General features: G+C 44.6%; 1 protein-coding gene across 4 annotated transcripts in view; it reads left to right on the top strand.

Moving 5' to 3' along the window:
- Window positions 1–15,958, top strand: part of MBD5 (methyl-CpG binding domain protein 5) — a 59,396-nt gene that overhangs the window by 3,725 nt on the left and 39,713 nt on the right. For 3 of the 4 annotated variants that reach the window (XM_040441546.1, XM_040441547.1, XM_040441549.1), the window contains one exon: window positions 13,118–13,192. The gene's annotated coding sequence lies outside the window, so the exon portion shown is untranslated. The remainder of the gene's footprint in view (window positions 1–13,117; window positions 13,193–15,958) is intronic. The other variant, XM_040441548.1, reaches the window with a different exon arrangement.

Genomic DNA, 15,958 nt, shown 5'->3' with positions numbered 1-15,958 from the left:
GGTCTACACCACGACATTTTGGATTTTTCTGTGACAGTCGCAGCATGTTGCGGTGCGACACCATAGACTGCCATTATAAGAATTGTCGCGCGACATTGGTGCAACAAATTTTGCAGTGTAGTTGTGCCCTATCTGTCGCGCGACAAATGTCGTTGTGTAGACCTAGCCTAACATAGGGTTTTCTGAGATTATTTTACTGATGTCTGGATAGGTGACCAGTATCTGATCGGTAGGGGTCCAACACCCGGGACCTGTGCCAATCAGCTGTTGGAGAAGGCAGCGATGCTTCTGTGAGCGCTGCGGTCGTCTTGCAGCTTGCAAAGCACAGTGCTGTACGTAGAATAGCGGCCGTGCTTGGTATTGTACTCAGTCTTATTCACTTCTATGGGGCTGAGCTGCTCCTAGGCCACGTGACCGATGAACGTGACATCACTGTCCTAGGAAAAGCTGAGAGAAGGCCGCGGCGCTACTGCGAGCGCCGGTGCCTTTTCAGCTGATCCTAAGCATAGGTCATCAGTAGGGTTGAGCAGATCGGGTTCGGATTGTTGTATCCAAACCCAATTTGTTGAAAAACTTTAAGAACATCAGCTCCGTCCTGCTGTAAAATGTACCGTATGTTCCGAACTTTTAGCAAATATCACAAGACTTACGTCGTCTCGCCTCTATCACGTGTCACTTTGTTTATTCTCATAAATGACTGCATCAAAATACTGAGCCGAACTCTGCTTTGGGCCTCCTTAAAGAGAACCTGTCATCCACTCTACGCTGACCTCACTGACGGCAGTATAAAATAGTGACAGAAATGCTGATGTCAGCGGTGTGTCACTCATCAGCTAAAAGTAAGTGGTTGCTGAGAACCAGGCCTGCAGCCCAGGCCTGGAAAAGAGTCAGATCTACCTGAGAAGAGTCCTGGTTATTCTTAATCTCCTGCTCTCCTCAACCGTCTGCTGATGATTGGCAGTTCTCTCCTAGAGAGAAAGGGAGAAAACTAGGTAGAAGTCTGTCAGTCATCAGCAGGTGGGCGGGAGAGCAGGAATTCATCAATAACCAGGACTCTTCTCCAGGCCCAGTCTGCAACGATTGTGATGTTGGTTCTCGGCAACCACTTACTTTTATCTTCTAAATGACCGACCGCTGAAATCAACTCGCCTGTCTCTACTTTTTCTGCTGTTAGTATAGGTAGCATAACGTTGATGACAGGTTCCCTTTAACGAAGCCAAGTAATTTATGCGAATATATGAAGTGACACGTGATGGAGGTGAGACGAAGTAAGTATCATGATATTTGCTGAAACTTTGGTGTGCATTTACTAAAAACTGGTGTTTCACACTCCAGTCTTTAGTAAAAGCCTGCTGGCATAAGAAGTGATCAGTTTATAAAGATGGTCACATCCGGGCACCAGAAACGTAAACCTAGACTTCAGTTATAATTTACACCAGTTTTCTGCCATAATTTATAGTAAATCTCAAAACGGAGAGTCGCGGTATTTTTGCTATTCTTGCCGAAACCTGCGACTCTCTTGGACGCCAAAAATCTGGCAATACGGCCTTTGGAAATAACCCCCATTGTCTGCAGAATGGGTTTCCAGATGCTTGGGGCAGGTTCACACACCACAGATTTCGCCACCAATTTTTGCCTCTAATTATAATAGGTGAAATTTGCAGCAATTTCTATTGGAATTTCTGTTCTATTAGGGCAGGGATCAGCAACCTCCAGCTGTTCAGAAACTACAACTCCCAGAATGCTTCATTCACTTCTGTGGGAGTTAGGACAGCCGAGCATGTTTGCCTGCTGGGAGTTGTAGTTTCATGGAGTGCCAAAGGTTGCTGATCCCTGTGTTCGAGCAATAATTTTGCTGCGTGCTGTGCTATGATAAATGATGCCGCGATAAAGCCTCCCAGAGAAGGATCCTAAAAGAAAGGGGTGACATGTCTTCAGTTTCATGCAAGTGGTATCTCCAGTTGGATTTCTACTCATAGGGTAGTTCTTAAAGGCTATGGACACCTTTGTGGACAATGTCAACAATTTTTCTACTACAGCTTCTTGTTTTTAGTGCTTTGCTGACTAGCAGGCTCTCTCACAATGAATCGGTCAGGGAGCTGCTCTGAAGGCTGGATCTGTACCCTTATCTCTGAACTGACGGATCATAAATACTCATTCAAAGGCTATGGACACCTTTAGAAGCAATTTGTTTTGTTACTATTGCATTGTACTAATGTTGAGCTAAAAATATTATTTTTTAAAATTAGTCTTAATTAAAAATGTTGAGCCCATTTCTCTGTACAGCCTTGAGATTCTCTAGTAGCAGTCTCTGTATTTTTACTTAATTTTATGTTTCCCATCGGGCAGCTCAGCTTGACGGCTCCTTATCTCTCTGACCTCCTGAACACTTATGGCTCAGTTCTTGGCTTAGGACTGTATTACACAGCTGGAATTAGCAGACGATTGTCGGGAGGGAAGCCTTCCTTCCAACCGCCTGCTCATGAGTGAAGGAGACTGCTGCTATCACATGCAGCGATCTCCTCCACAGTATGAGGACGAGGGATCGCTATTGCCGTCATTCATCCCCATACTGAATCATTATTATAACGATGATGATGTGACTGCATAAAGATGTCACATGGAGTAATCCACAGGCAGACCGTCGCTAACCAGCGTTCCTACGTACGTTTGCTGGCAGTGATCCGTGTAATGCAGGCCTTAAATAGGTGTTTATGACCATTTTATTAATTTAGAGAGAAGCTACACAAAGTGAAAGAACGATTCACACAGCTACACAGTTAACCCTTTGTGACAGAACGGCTGACTATTTTTTATAAAGACCAATTGAAAAAAAGATTTTTAGCCCAAAATGAGTAAAATTGCAATCATAAAAATGTACCTCCATAGCCTTAAAAGGGGTTATCCAACCCCTATATTGCCCACCAAAATACCTGGGCCCCTCACACAGGTTAGACTACTTTCACCGTTGCGAAAAACCGCTTCCGTTAACTGATAATACAACCGTGTGCATCCGTTATGAACAACATAGCAAGGACACATCCGTCATGAACACCATTGAAAGTCAGTGGGGGGACGGATCCGTGTTCTATTGTGTCAGAGAAAACGGATCCGTCCCCATTGGCTTGCATTGTGGGTCACACCGCATCCCATAATGGAAAGAAAACCGCAGCATGCTCCGGTATGGGAACGGAATGCATTTTGGAGCATTTCTCTGACAGGCTGAGTGCGAGAGAGCCTGCTTGTCCGCCAGTGCACTAAATCTGAAAGCCATTATTATTTTTTTTGCTTCCTTTCATTCAGTTCTAGGTTTAGTGCTCCTACTGCCCAAACCACGGAGCGCATGGAATACCCGCAGGATCCCTCATTACAAAGATCTAGATTTTATTTTTGGGGAGAAGTATCTGCCGGGGCACTTTCTCTCATCATGGTGGAGATGTTAAACCAAACTTCCATCTCCTCGATATCCAGACTGCGATTCCAGCTCCATTTTATTTTATTTTTTTAAAGAAATTTTGATTTTGATTTGGTTCCCTGTAAGTCCACATTTGATAAATCCCATAAAGAAGGTGCTGTTTTCTGTTGTATGTGTAATGGAAAGTGAGTTTCCTAGAAGTCGCTTGCAGATGGCCGTAATATAAAGGTGCTTATGCCTGTATCGTGGAAGCACGGAACACGCGGACCTCACGCAGAACATGGGTGTTGGATAGAAGTCCATGTTCTGATCGTGGGAGATCCAGATGGTTCCTTTATAGTACGGAAGCAAAAAGAACCCGTGTTACAATTGTCTGCAAGTGAAATTTCCCACAGTTTCCAAGATCTCTGCTTGATGACAGTGAATGTAAATTCTTCACAATCCACAGCTCTCAGCCTGTCCTGATTGTGTTCAGCTCACACAAATCCATGGCTCTCATCCGGCAGATCTATTACAAAAATTTCTGCAAACATCACATTTGCAGAAATCCGCCTAAACAACCCCATTCACATATATGGAACTGATTTTCCTACAATGGCCTTACAAATTTGAAATGAAATTTGTCTGCATTTGCGTTCAGCGTTTCAGTTTTTTCCGCGCGGGTGCAATCAGTTTTGATGCGTTTTTTTACGCTCGTAAATAAAATAAAAAAATGAACATTTCTTAGCAACCATCATTGAAAAACGCATAACATCCGGTTGCAATACGTTTTTCACTGAGGGCCCATTCACTTCTATGGGGCCAGGGCTGCGTGAAAAACGCAGACTATAGAACATGCTGCGATTCTCAGGCAACGCAGAACGGATGCGTGAAAAATGGGACACAGACCCATTGAAATGAGTGGGTCGGGATTCAGTGCGGGTGCTATGCCTTCACTTTTACGCATCGCACCCACACGGAAAACTCGTTCATGTGAAAGGGGCCCACACGGCACGGTGGTGAGGCGACCACGCTGAGGTCAGGTAGCACACGGCCGTACGGTCTGCATTGTTAATGGTTGTGCAGTATGCAAGGTGCCACACAATGCAGTCTCTTTAGTTTAACAAGAGCCCCTGCGCGGTACTTGACCACAGCGCGGCCACATTGCTACTGCAGCAGATATACCCAGTGTGGTCGCACCTTTAGGGGTACGCTCACGGGAATACGGGTAGAAAATATCTGCCACACATCTGTGGCAAAGCATCAAGAAAGAAATCCCATCCACGTTCATTGCTGCTACTGTTATACGCTGCAGATTTTCTACCTGCAAAACACAGCCTATCCATCCCATGTGAACATACCCTTACAACGATCCTGCTCATTAGTGATCTTTCTTTTTCCTTCTAATGCTCTCTCTTATACAAACCTCACTACTGAGCAGAATACATTGGTCGTCGATGGTGCATTTCTGTGTTTTGCCTCGGGGCTCTTTAATTTTTGATTTGTGCTTTCTAGGATTCTGCTCTTTGGTTTTTGAGCGCCGGCTCCGCTTCTACCTCGTAACTAAACTTGTGAAATACCCCCTTGGATTTAGTATCGCTGTGCGTCTGTCATCAGATACCACGCGAGGCTCTCTGTGATGTTTGTATATCCGTCAGTCATAGTAAAGGGTGCCGCACTGATCCGCTCCATAGACGGGTGGTCAGTTCTGCTCGGGGTCCCCCCACCACCACCAGTTATAACCTAGTAGTCTGATAATCGGTCATTATTATGGCTTGTGCAGAAAAAAAACTGTTCTTCCTCGATGTCGAGCTCAATTGTAATAATGTTAAGCTGGTAAAAAAAAAAAAAAGGTAACCATACACATTAGATGATCATTGACCAAACCCACCAATTTCGGCAGGGCCAGCTGACCGTCTAATGCTCACCCACTATAGAATATCGGTGAAATGAAGAGCCGAGCGTGTCGGATGTTAGAATGTCTATTTAGCTGTCGGACGTGCCTGCACATGTACCCTCAAGTCAAAAAAGTAAAATAAATAAAAATAAAACAATGATTATATAGAAAAATAAACGTCGTTGGTATCGCTTCATCAGAAAATGTCTGAACTAATAAAATAAAAAGTGAATAAAGTCCTATGTACTCCAAAATGGTACCAATAAATACTACAACTTGCCCTGCAAAAAAAAATAAGGAACCCTCGAACAGCTCTGTAGACGGGAACATAAAATCTGTATCAAAATAGGGTGATGCAAAAATAAAGCTGATTTTGATTCAACGGTTTATATTTTTTTTTTTAAAAAGTGGTAAAATATAATAAAAACTATGTTTGATGTAATTTTTAGCGCTGTGAATGCCGTAAAACAAAAACGCTGTCGGAATAACATTTTTTTGCTTTTTAATTTGACACCACACATTTATTTATTTTTTTATTATTTTTTCAACACATGATATGGTAAATTAATGGTCCTATTAAAAAATAAAATAAAATACAACGTGGGTTAAAGGAACATTCCAGGTTCACCTTGTACACTGTGTTATGCCTATTGAATGGGCTATGGGGCCAGGGCATGACTCTGGGGTTCAAAGAACTCTGCGCTAAGACGTACCCTGCCCCTTCAGGCCCGCACTAGAATAACAGTATATCCATTTTGTCCCCAATAGTCATTGGGGGTCCATAAAGGGATGGCATACTGCTAGGGCAGCCATCACTTTGCCTGGTGGTCTGCACTGATACTTTCACTTTGTGCCGGTCATCCAATAACCCTTATCTCTAAGGGTACTTTCACACTAGCGTTTTTCTTTTTCGGTATTGAGTTCCGTCCTAGGGGCTCAATACCGGAAAAAAACTGATCAGTTTTATCCCCGTGCATTCTGAATGGAGAGCAATCCGTTCAGGATGCATCAGTTCAGTCTCTCTTACGTTTTTTTGGTCTGAGAAAATACCGCAGCATGCTGTATTTTTCTCTCCGGCCAAAAATCCTGAACACTTGCCGGATCCAGGATTAATTTCCATTGAAATGTATTAGTGCCGGCATTAAAATTGCCGCCTTGACGGATCCATTCTTCTGGTCCGCGCATGCGCAGACCTTTTAATCTGTGAAAATAATAAATACCAGATCCGTTTTTACGGATGACACCGGAGAGACGGATCCGGTATTTCAATGCATTTGTCAGACAGATCTGCATCCGGATCCGTCTGACAAATGCCATCTGTTTGCGTCCGAATTGCCGGATTCCGTCGCCAGAACTGCCTGCCGGAATCCTCTGCCGCAAGTGTGAAAGTACCCTAAACTACTCATAAATCATATACACTAATTTATGGCTACTTTCACACTAGTGTTAATATTTTCCGGTATTGAGATCCGTCATAATAAAGCTTCCGTTTTATCCCCACTCATTGTCAATTAGGACAAAACGTAATAGAACGGAGGGCTCCAAAATGCATTCCATTCTGTTCTCATACCGGAGAGCAAACTGCAGCATGTTGTATTTTGCTTTCAGTCATAGGATGCGGAGCAAGACAATGCAAGTCAATGGGGACGGATCCGTTTTCTCTGACACAATAGAAAACTGATCCGTCCCCCATTGACTTTTAATTGCGTTCATGACGGATCCGTCTTGGCTATGTTAAAGATATTACAATCGGATCCGTTCATAACGGATGCAGACTGTTGTATTATCAGTAACGGAAGCGTGCTTGCTGAACCCTGCCGGATCTAGCAAAAGCGCTAGTGTGAAAGTAGCCTAAGGCCGCATGCACACGACCGTGGTGTGTTTTTACGGTCCGCAAACAACGGATGGCGACCGTGCGCGTTCTGCAATTTCCAGAACGGCAAGGACAGCCTTTACATATAACTGCCTATTCTTGTCTGCAAAGCGCGAACAAGAATAGGACATGTTATATTTTTTTTTGTGGGGCCACGGAACGGAGCAACGGATGCGGACAGCACACGGAGTGCTGTCAGCATCTTTTGCGGCCCCATTGAAGTGAATGGGTCCGCATCCGAGCCGCCAAAACGGCGGCTCGGATGCGGACCAAAACAACGGCCGTGTGCATGAGGCCTAGGCACATTCTTATCAGTAAGATAAGAACTGAGCCATAAGGCCTCTTTCACACGGGCGTTGCGGGAAAAGGTGCGGGTGCGTTGCGGGAACACCCGTGATTTTTCCGCGCGAGTGCAAAACATTGTAATGCGTTTTGCACTCGCGTGAGAAAAATCGGCATGTTTGATACCCAAACCCGAACTTCTTCACAGAAGTTCGGGCTTGGGTTAGGTGTTGTGTAGATTGTATTATTTTCCCTTATAACATGGTTATAAGGGAAAATAATAGCATTCTGAATACAGAATGCAGAGTACAATAGCGCTGGAGGGGTTAAAAAAATATATATATATTTTAACTCGCCTTAATCCACTTGATCGCGCAGTTGGCATCTCTTCTGACTTCTTTCTTTGCTGTGTGCAGGAACAGGACCTGTGGTGATGTCACTCCGGTCATCACATGGTCCATCACATGATCCATCACCATGGTAAAAGATCATGTGATGACCAGAGTGACGTCACCACAGGTCCTGTTCCTGCACACCGCAAAGAAAGAAGTCAGAAGAGATGCCGACTGCGCAATCAAGTGGATTAAGGTGAGTTAAAATATTTTTTAATTTTTTTTAACCCCTCCAGCCCTATTGTACTATGCATTCTGTATTTAGAATGCTATTATTTTCCCTTATAACCATGTTATAGGGGAAAATAATAATGATCGGATCTCCATCCCGATCGTCTCCTAGCAACCGTGCGTGAAAATTGCACCGCATCCGCACTTGCTTGCGGATGCTTGCGATTTTCACACAACCCCATTCATTTCTATAGGGCCTGCGTTACGTGAAAATCACCGCTCATGTGAACAGCCCCATAGAAATGAATGGGTCGGGATTCAGTGCGGGTGCAATGCGTTCAACTCGCGCAACGCATCCGCGCGGAATACTCACCCGTGTGAAAGGGGCCTAAGTGTTTAGGAGGTCAGGGAGCAGAGATAAGGAGCCCGTCTGCTCCTCAGGTGGCGGATAAGACAGAAAATCCACAGGCTGCTTCTACAGCATTTCAGCTGTGTACAGAAAAAAGGATTCCTTATTTTCTTAATAAAAAAAACTATTGAAAAAATGATTTTTAGCTCAAAATAGGTACAATGCAATAATAAAACAAAATTTCCCCAAAGGTGTACGTAGCCTTTAAACTGATGACCAGTCCTAGTGACTGGGTAAGATATAAGACTGGACAGAATATAGTTATTATAATTAGGGCAGGGGAAAAGTAGAGAAATTGCCTGTAGCCAATCAGATTGCAGCTTTCATATTTATTAGGCCTGTTTGAAAATAAAAGAAGCAATGTGATTGGTTACTTTTACCACTGCACAAGTTTAACTAGATGTCTGCCAATATATATATACTGATACACTATATATAGGTGTGTGTGTGTGTGTGTGTGTATATATATATATATATATATATATATATATATAATTATTTAGGGTAATTGAGTAAGACACACATACATAGCACTTTGGGGGTCCCCCCTACCAGGCATTTCGAGGCCCCCTCCCTAGTTATATGTGCAGTCCTGAATTTACAAGGTATCTCCAGAAATGAAGCCTGATCCGGTGCACTTGGCAGACAATGAAATCTGCATCTGAGTAGAGCAGCAGAAGGCGCGCTGTACGCTATATTTCAGAGGTGGCAGAGCCGATATTGTAGTTCAGGGGTTGCCATGGTAAGATTACAGTTTTCTTATTACTATTGCAGCGCACATTAGGCGTTGAGGAAAATGCAGTGTTTATTGATGCACAAAATCCGCCTGGCCCAGATCCTTCCGTCTCCAGCTAGAAAGCCTCGTGTCCCCCTCGGCCCACTTAATGTATACGGCTGCGTCCTGTCGCGTAGGCCTCGTGCAGGCCATTACGTTCCTCTATATGGGGGGCGTGCGGCAGGCTCGTGCACTTTGTGTCTTGACGTGTGGGAAGTCTGTTATACGTGATAATGACCTTTATTATTATATTCAGCGTCTGATAATCTGGGAAGTCTGATAATCCGACACTTGCCTACAGAACGGAGCGGCCATGTGATGAGGAAATTAGAGATGAGAATTTAGAAAATTCCTCTAATTAAAATGCCACATAGCACAGTAGCTGATCGTGTCCCCATTTTATTTCGGGGTGTCGTTCTGAACGTTTTACGAGCGAGTTTTAGGTATTTGTCTACGAATATCTGGTAATTCGCAAAATTTGATAAACCGCATTCTGTGAAAGTGAGATTAAAATCTGCGCTTTTACTCCTGCCAATTGTGGATGTGGAGGACCTGCTGTGACCACTGGGGGAAAAGTCAAAGCTATGGTTCTGTCATTGCTTTGAGGGACGAGGGGGAGCACACCTTTGACTTATACAGCGAATTTGATGATGCTGTGACTACTGGGGAGGGGGCATGTGAGAGAGAGAGAGAGGATCTGCCATGGATTCCGGAGAACACTTCTATGGCTCTCCTGACATGCCTGTTTTAGTAAATACTTGCATTTCCCATTCTATAACCGTTTTGGAACATCTCTTCTTAGAATGCTGCGATTCCTCTGTTATTCCTCCGTGAAATGTATGATTTACAATCAGCATCTACTACTTGCTCACGCCAGGTCTAAAAGAGTGGGCATGGTGGGGAAGGGGATGGGGTCGGCCAGTTTTAGGCGTAGAAAATGGTCTAAATGTAAGACAAATTGGAAGCTGTCTTACATTTAGGGTCCATGCAAGTGTTTTGCGCTCCGCAAATTGCAGATCCGCAAAACACAGACACCGGCCATGTGCGTTACGCATTTTGCGGACTGCACATGAACGGCACTTTAATAAAAAAAAAATGCCTTTTCTTGTCCGTGCCTGCAGACAAGAATAGGACATGTTCTATTTTTTGCGGAACGGAAGTGCGGATACGGACAGCACACTGTGTGCTGTTCGCATCTTTTCCGGCCCCCGTTGAAAATGAATGGGTCTGGATCTGTTCTGCAACGATCCGGATCCATTTTGCGGACGTTTGAATGGAACCTTAGAAGCAGTGGTGGATGCGCCAAAGTTATGTAGAGGCCGACGCCTAAAACACCGGTCTTAATAAATGTGCCCTTTAGTTGTTAGCGCTAAACACTTACACTAGTACACGGTGCTAGTCGAAGTCAATGGGCATGCGTCTAGTATATGGTCATGCTGAATTCTGGCTGTTGGGGTAAAAGGAATCCCTGTAAGATATACCTGTTAAACCCTAAGGCTGGGTTCACACTTGAGCGTTTTACAGCGCGTTCAAACGCGCTGTAAAACGCTCAACACATGAAAACCAATGCTTCCCTATGGCCCTGGTTCTCACAAGTTCAAACAAGTTCTTGAGCTTCTTTGGGGCGTTTTGACGCGCATTTGTGGCCATAGGACACTGCAGTCAATCACACAAACGCGCGTTTACTATTGCAAAAAACGCGCATAAAAACGAGCGACAAAAACTCGCGCTAAACGCGCATATCAAATATGCTCAGGTCTGAACCCAGCCTAAAGGATGCAGCCTAATGTGCTTAAAGGGATTATCCTATGATTTAAAGGGGTTCCGAATAGATCATCAGTATCTGATGGGTGGGGGTCCAACACCCGTGACCCCCATCGATCAGCTGTTTGAGAAGGCAGCGGCACTGGCAGTAGCGCCGCCGCCTTCTCGCTGTTTCCCGCAGGCCGAGTGACGTCACATCAATGGGGCTTAGTCGCGCCCAGGCCAGTGATACTAGTGGTGACGTCACGGGGCCTGCGGGAAACAGTGAGAATGCTGCGGCGCTACTGCCAGTGCCGCTGCCTTCTCAAACAGCTGATCGATGGGGGTCCAGAGGATAGATCATTAGTAAGAAAAAAGCTGCAAAACCCCTTTAAGGTAAACAATTTAAATTGGACATCATATAGTACTTGACAGTTTCTTTCTATAAGGGTCCATTCACACATCCGTGTGTGTTTTGCGGATCCACAAAACACGGACAGCGGCAATGTGCGTTCCGCATTTTGCGGACCGCACATTGCCGGCACTAAGAGAATATGCCTATTCTTTTTCCGCTATTGCGGACAAGAATAGGACATGTTCTATTTTTTTCAGGATCGTAAAGGGCGGGTCCGCAATTCCGGATCGGGGTCACACGTCGTGCGGCCCCATAGAATTGGATGGGTCCGCAATTCCGTTCCGCAAAATGCGGAATGGAATTGCGGATGTGTGAATGGAGCCTAACAAAGCTAGAACCAGCCCTGTACCTCACATGGATCCACAGATCTCCCCATTCATTGCTCCAAGTTCTCCGCTAGATTTATTTCAAGCTGGCTGCTCAGGGGGCGTGTCCTCTCTGCTGCACCTGCTGGCAGCTGAAGGATGGAACTGAACAGTGAGGTGGACGGTGAAATTACCAAAAGAACAAGCAGCAGGTGGCGCTGTACAGGTCCATTTTATTGGCTGTACTACAATTTTAATTCCAGGCAATTACAAAAGTATTCAGATCCAGATTCTGATTTGGAAACGGTAAAATATTTTTCATGGGACAGACCCTTTAAAGCTCCAGCAATTTTTTATATTTTTTTTCTCTACACTTTTCCGTTTTTCCGTCAATAGCCGTATGAAGCTTTTGTTATGCGGGACAGGTTGTATTTTTATTGGCACCATTTTGGGGCATATCAGGTGAATTGTAAACTTAAAAAAAAAATTATGGGGAGACTGTGAAAACACAATGCAATTCTGCCACTATTTTTAGTTTTTTTTTTTTTTTTGTGTTCACTGTGCGATAATAACGACGTTTTTCGCTTTTATCTGTGGGTCAGTAGAACTATGTAGATACTAAATTTTATATGACTTTTGATATGATTTCCAACTTAAAAAAAATAAAATAATAGTTTATCTTGGTTTAAAAATAGTTGGTCTTTATTGATATCATTTTGGGATGATCACTTTCTTCTTCAATTTTTTATTTATTTATTTTTTAAGCGAGGTGACCCAAAAACAGTAGTTCTGGCATTGAGGATTTTTGCATTCACCATATGGGTTAAATAATGAGATATTTTATTAGATCGGGTCGTTGCAATCGTTTTTGTGGCAATTTGTAGCTTTTATTGGCATGATTTTGGACCGTATAAGCTTTATTGACTAATTTTAATACATTTTTGGGGTGGGGTGGACAAGCGACCATTCCATCATTGAATTTTGCATATTTTTTTCTCCATATGTTGCGTTTTTTTAATATTATGTTAACTTTATTGTATGTCGTTAAATTTTATTTTTATTTCTTTTATTTTTGCAGGGGTGGGTGAATATTTTTTATTATTAAAGTGATTTCCCACAAATGAATGTCAATTTGCTGTACTAGGTTCCCCCCTCTGTTTTTAGTCTTTTTCAGGACGTCCACCTAATGTGTCCACTGCTGGTGGTCACACATGCCCAGTAGTTAAGTCCCACCTCCCATATCCGGAGTGATTCCTGCTATTGTACTGGCAGCCAATAGGAATGAGTGCACTAGAAGCTGCTTCTTCTCACTGTACTGACCACCAGGGGGCAGCGTAATCTAACATCAGTATCCACACATGAGCCACTTTTTTTTGTCGGGAGGTGGCTTTGTCAGACCCCCGCCTGCCATGGAAATCATATTTTCTAATGGGCCGTTAATTGAATTATTCTGTCTTTCAGAAGTTCTTGGAGGAGCGGGACCTTGATTTCCTGGAGGCGAATGAAGATTCTAAGGCTTTGGTTCTGAGGAAACAGGTGGGTTTTATATGGCTCTATCTTGTGGGTTTCTTATTTTTATGACTGTGTAGTAGTAACAGTACAAGTTATGCAATGAGATTGGTCTGTGGTCTTCAGGCTTTACCAGCTGTGAGTGAATGCTTTTAGCGCTAGAAATGTCTCTGACATTGGGATTGATCGGCGTGTTGCCAGTTTTAGGCTAGGTTTACACATAGTGTTTTTTGTTACGGAAAATGACAGCAAAACCAGCACCATGAAAATGATGTGATTTTTTTTTTTATCGCAATCTTTGCGATACAGTAATTACCTGCAGGGTTTCTTTTTCTGTTCTCCCTTGTCAGTTCAAATCATAAAAGGTTAATACTAAAATACTAACGAGCAGTATAAAAAGTTGTGAAGGCTTGACATGGTAAATCTTTAAAGGGGTTCTTCCGGGATTTTTATATCGATGGCCTGTCCTCATTGTGCAGTGGACGGAGCTAGTTACTGCAGCACTGCTCCCATTTACTTCAGTGGGAGCAATGCTGCAGTTACCAGCTCTGTCCACTACACGGTTTAGGGGTGCCAGAGCTATTCGCGAACAGCTGATTGGCAGGGATTTGGAGTGTCTGGCCCCACTGATCTGATATTGCAGACCTCTCCCAAGGATAGGTCATCAGTATAAAAATATATTTAAATATATAAAACAGAAGGGAGAATCGGTCTTCCCTTTACAGGTTCGACAAATTCGGGGGTGTTGCCCAACCCCCTCCCCCACCCATTCTTGCACAACCTCTTTAATTTAAGTTCTGTATTTTTTTTTTGCTTTATTAACACGCATTCCCCCCCCCCCCTCCTCCTGTCAGTGCGTCTTATAAAGCGAATACTAGTGAGCGCTTCCATTATGGTGGTCTAGCATGGAGGTCTGATTTGAGCTCCTGATATGGCGTGTCTGATCTGAGCTCCTGATATGGCGTGGTCTGATCTGGGCTCCTGATATGGGGTGGTCTGATCTGGGCTCCTGATATGGGGTGGTCTGATCTGAGCTCCTGATATGGCGTGTCTGATCTGAGCTCCTGATATGGCGTGTCTGATCTGGGCTCCTGATATGGGGTGGTCTGATCTGGGCTCCTGATATGGGGTGGTCTGATCTGGGCTCCTGATATGGCGTGGTCTGATCTGGGCTCCTGATATGGGGTGGTCTGATCTGGGCTCCTGATATGGCGTGGTCTGATCTGGGCTCCTGATATGGGGTGGTCTGATCTGGGCTCCTGATATGGGGTGGTCTGATCTGGGCTCCTGATATGGGGTGGTCTGATCTGAGCTCCTGATATGGGGTGGTCTGATCTGGGCTCCTGATATGGCGTGGTCTGATCTGGGCTCCTGATATGGGGTGGTCTGATCTGAGCTCCTGATATGGCGTGGTCTGATCTGAGCTCCTGATATGGCGTGGTCTGATCTGGGCTCCTGATATGGCGTGGTCTGATCTGGGCTCCTGATATGGCGTGGTCTGATCTGGGCTCCTGATATGGCGTGGTCTGATCTGGGCTCCTGATATGGCGTGGTCTGATCTGGGCTCCTGATATGGCGTGGTCTGATCTGGGCTCCTGATATGGCGTGGTCTGATCTGGGCTCCTGATATGGCGTGGTCTGATCTGGGCTCCTGATATGGCGTGGTCTGATCTGGGCTCCTGATATGGCGTGGTCTGATCTGGGCTCCTGATATGGCGTGGTCTGATCTGGGCTCCTGATATGGCGTGGTCTGATCTGGGCTCCTGATATGGCGTGGTCTGATCTGGGCTCCTGATATGGCGTGGTCTGATCTGGGCTCCTGATATGGCGTGGTCTGATCTGGGCTCCTGATATGGCGTGGTCTGATCTGGGCTCCTGATATGGCGTGATCTGATCTGGGCTCCTGATATGGCGTGGTCTGATCTGGGCTCCTGATATGGCGTGGTCTGATCTGGGCTCCTGATATGGCGTGGACTGATCTGGGCTCCTGATATGGCGTGGTCTGATCTGGAAGTGAATGGGGCTGCGTGAAAATCGCAAGCAAGTGCGGATGCGGTGCGATTTTCACGCATGGTTGCTAGGAGACGATCGGGATGGGGGACCCGATCTTTATTATTTTCCCTTATAACATGGTTGTAAGGGAAAATAATAGCATTCTTAATACAGAATGCATAGTAAAATAGGGCTGGAGGGGTTAAAAAATATATATATTAAACTCACCTCATCCACTTGTTCACTTCCTAGCTCGTCTTCTTTCTTATTTGAGGACCTGGGAGAAAATGACCTTTGGTGACGTCACTGTGCTCATCACATGGTCCAATGACCTTTGGTGATGAGCGCAGTGAGTCACCAAGGGTCCTTTTCCTCCCAGGTACTCAAAGAAGAAGAATGAAGACAAGCCGGGCTGCGCGAACTAGTGGATGAGGTGAGTTTAATTTATTTATTTTTAACCCCTCCATCCCTAATTTACTAAGCATTTTGTCTTAGGAATGCTATTATTTTCCCTTATAACCATGTTATAAGGGAAAATATTAAAATCTACAGAATACCTAATCCAAACCTGGGTACCAAACATGCCAATTTTTCTCACGCACGTGCAAAACGCATTAAAACGCTTTCGCAGGAAAAAAATCGTGCATTTTCCCGCAACGCACCCGCATCTTTTCCCGCATGTAACCCACAACGCCCGTGTGAAAGAGGCCTAAGTGTTTGAGGTTAGATTACTACACATGAGCCATCAGCTGATGGGATTCAAAGAAAACAGGCTGTGACATCTTGCAAGTAGACTGATTT

The sequence above is a fragment of the Bufo bufo genome, chromosome 7 (assembly GCF_905171765.1).
Source record: "Bufo bufo chromosome 7, aBufBuf1.1, whole genome shotgun sequence".
In the NCBI taxonomy this organism is placed as follows: domain Eukaryota; kingdom Metazoa; phylum Chordata; class Amphibia; order Anura; family Bufonidae; genus Bufo; species Bufo bufo.
The sequence above is the reverse complement of the archived record's forward strand: the minus strand, read 5'-3'. Positions and strand labels throughout refer to the sequence as shown.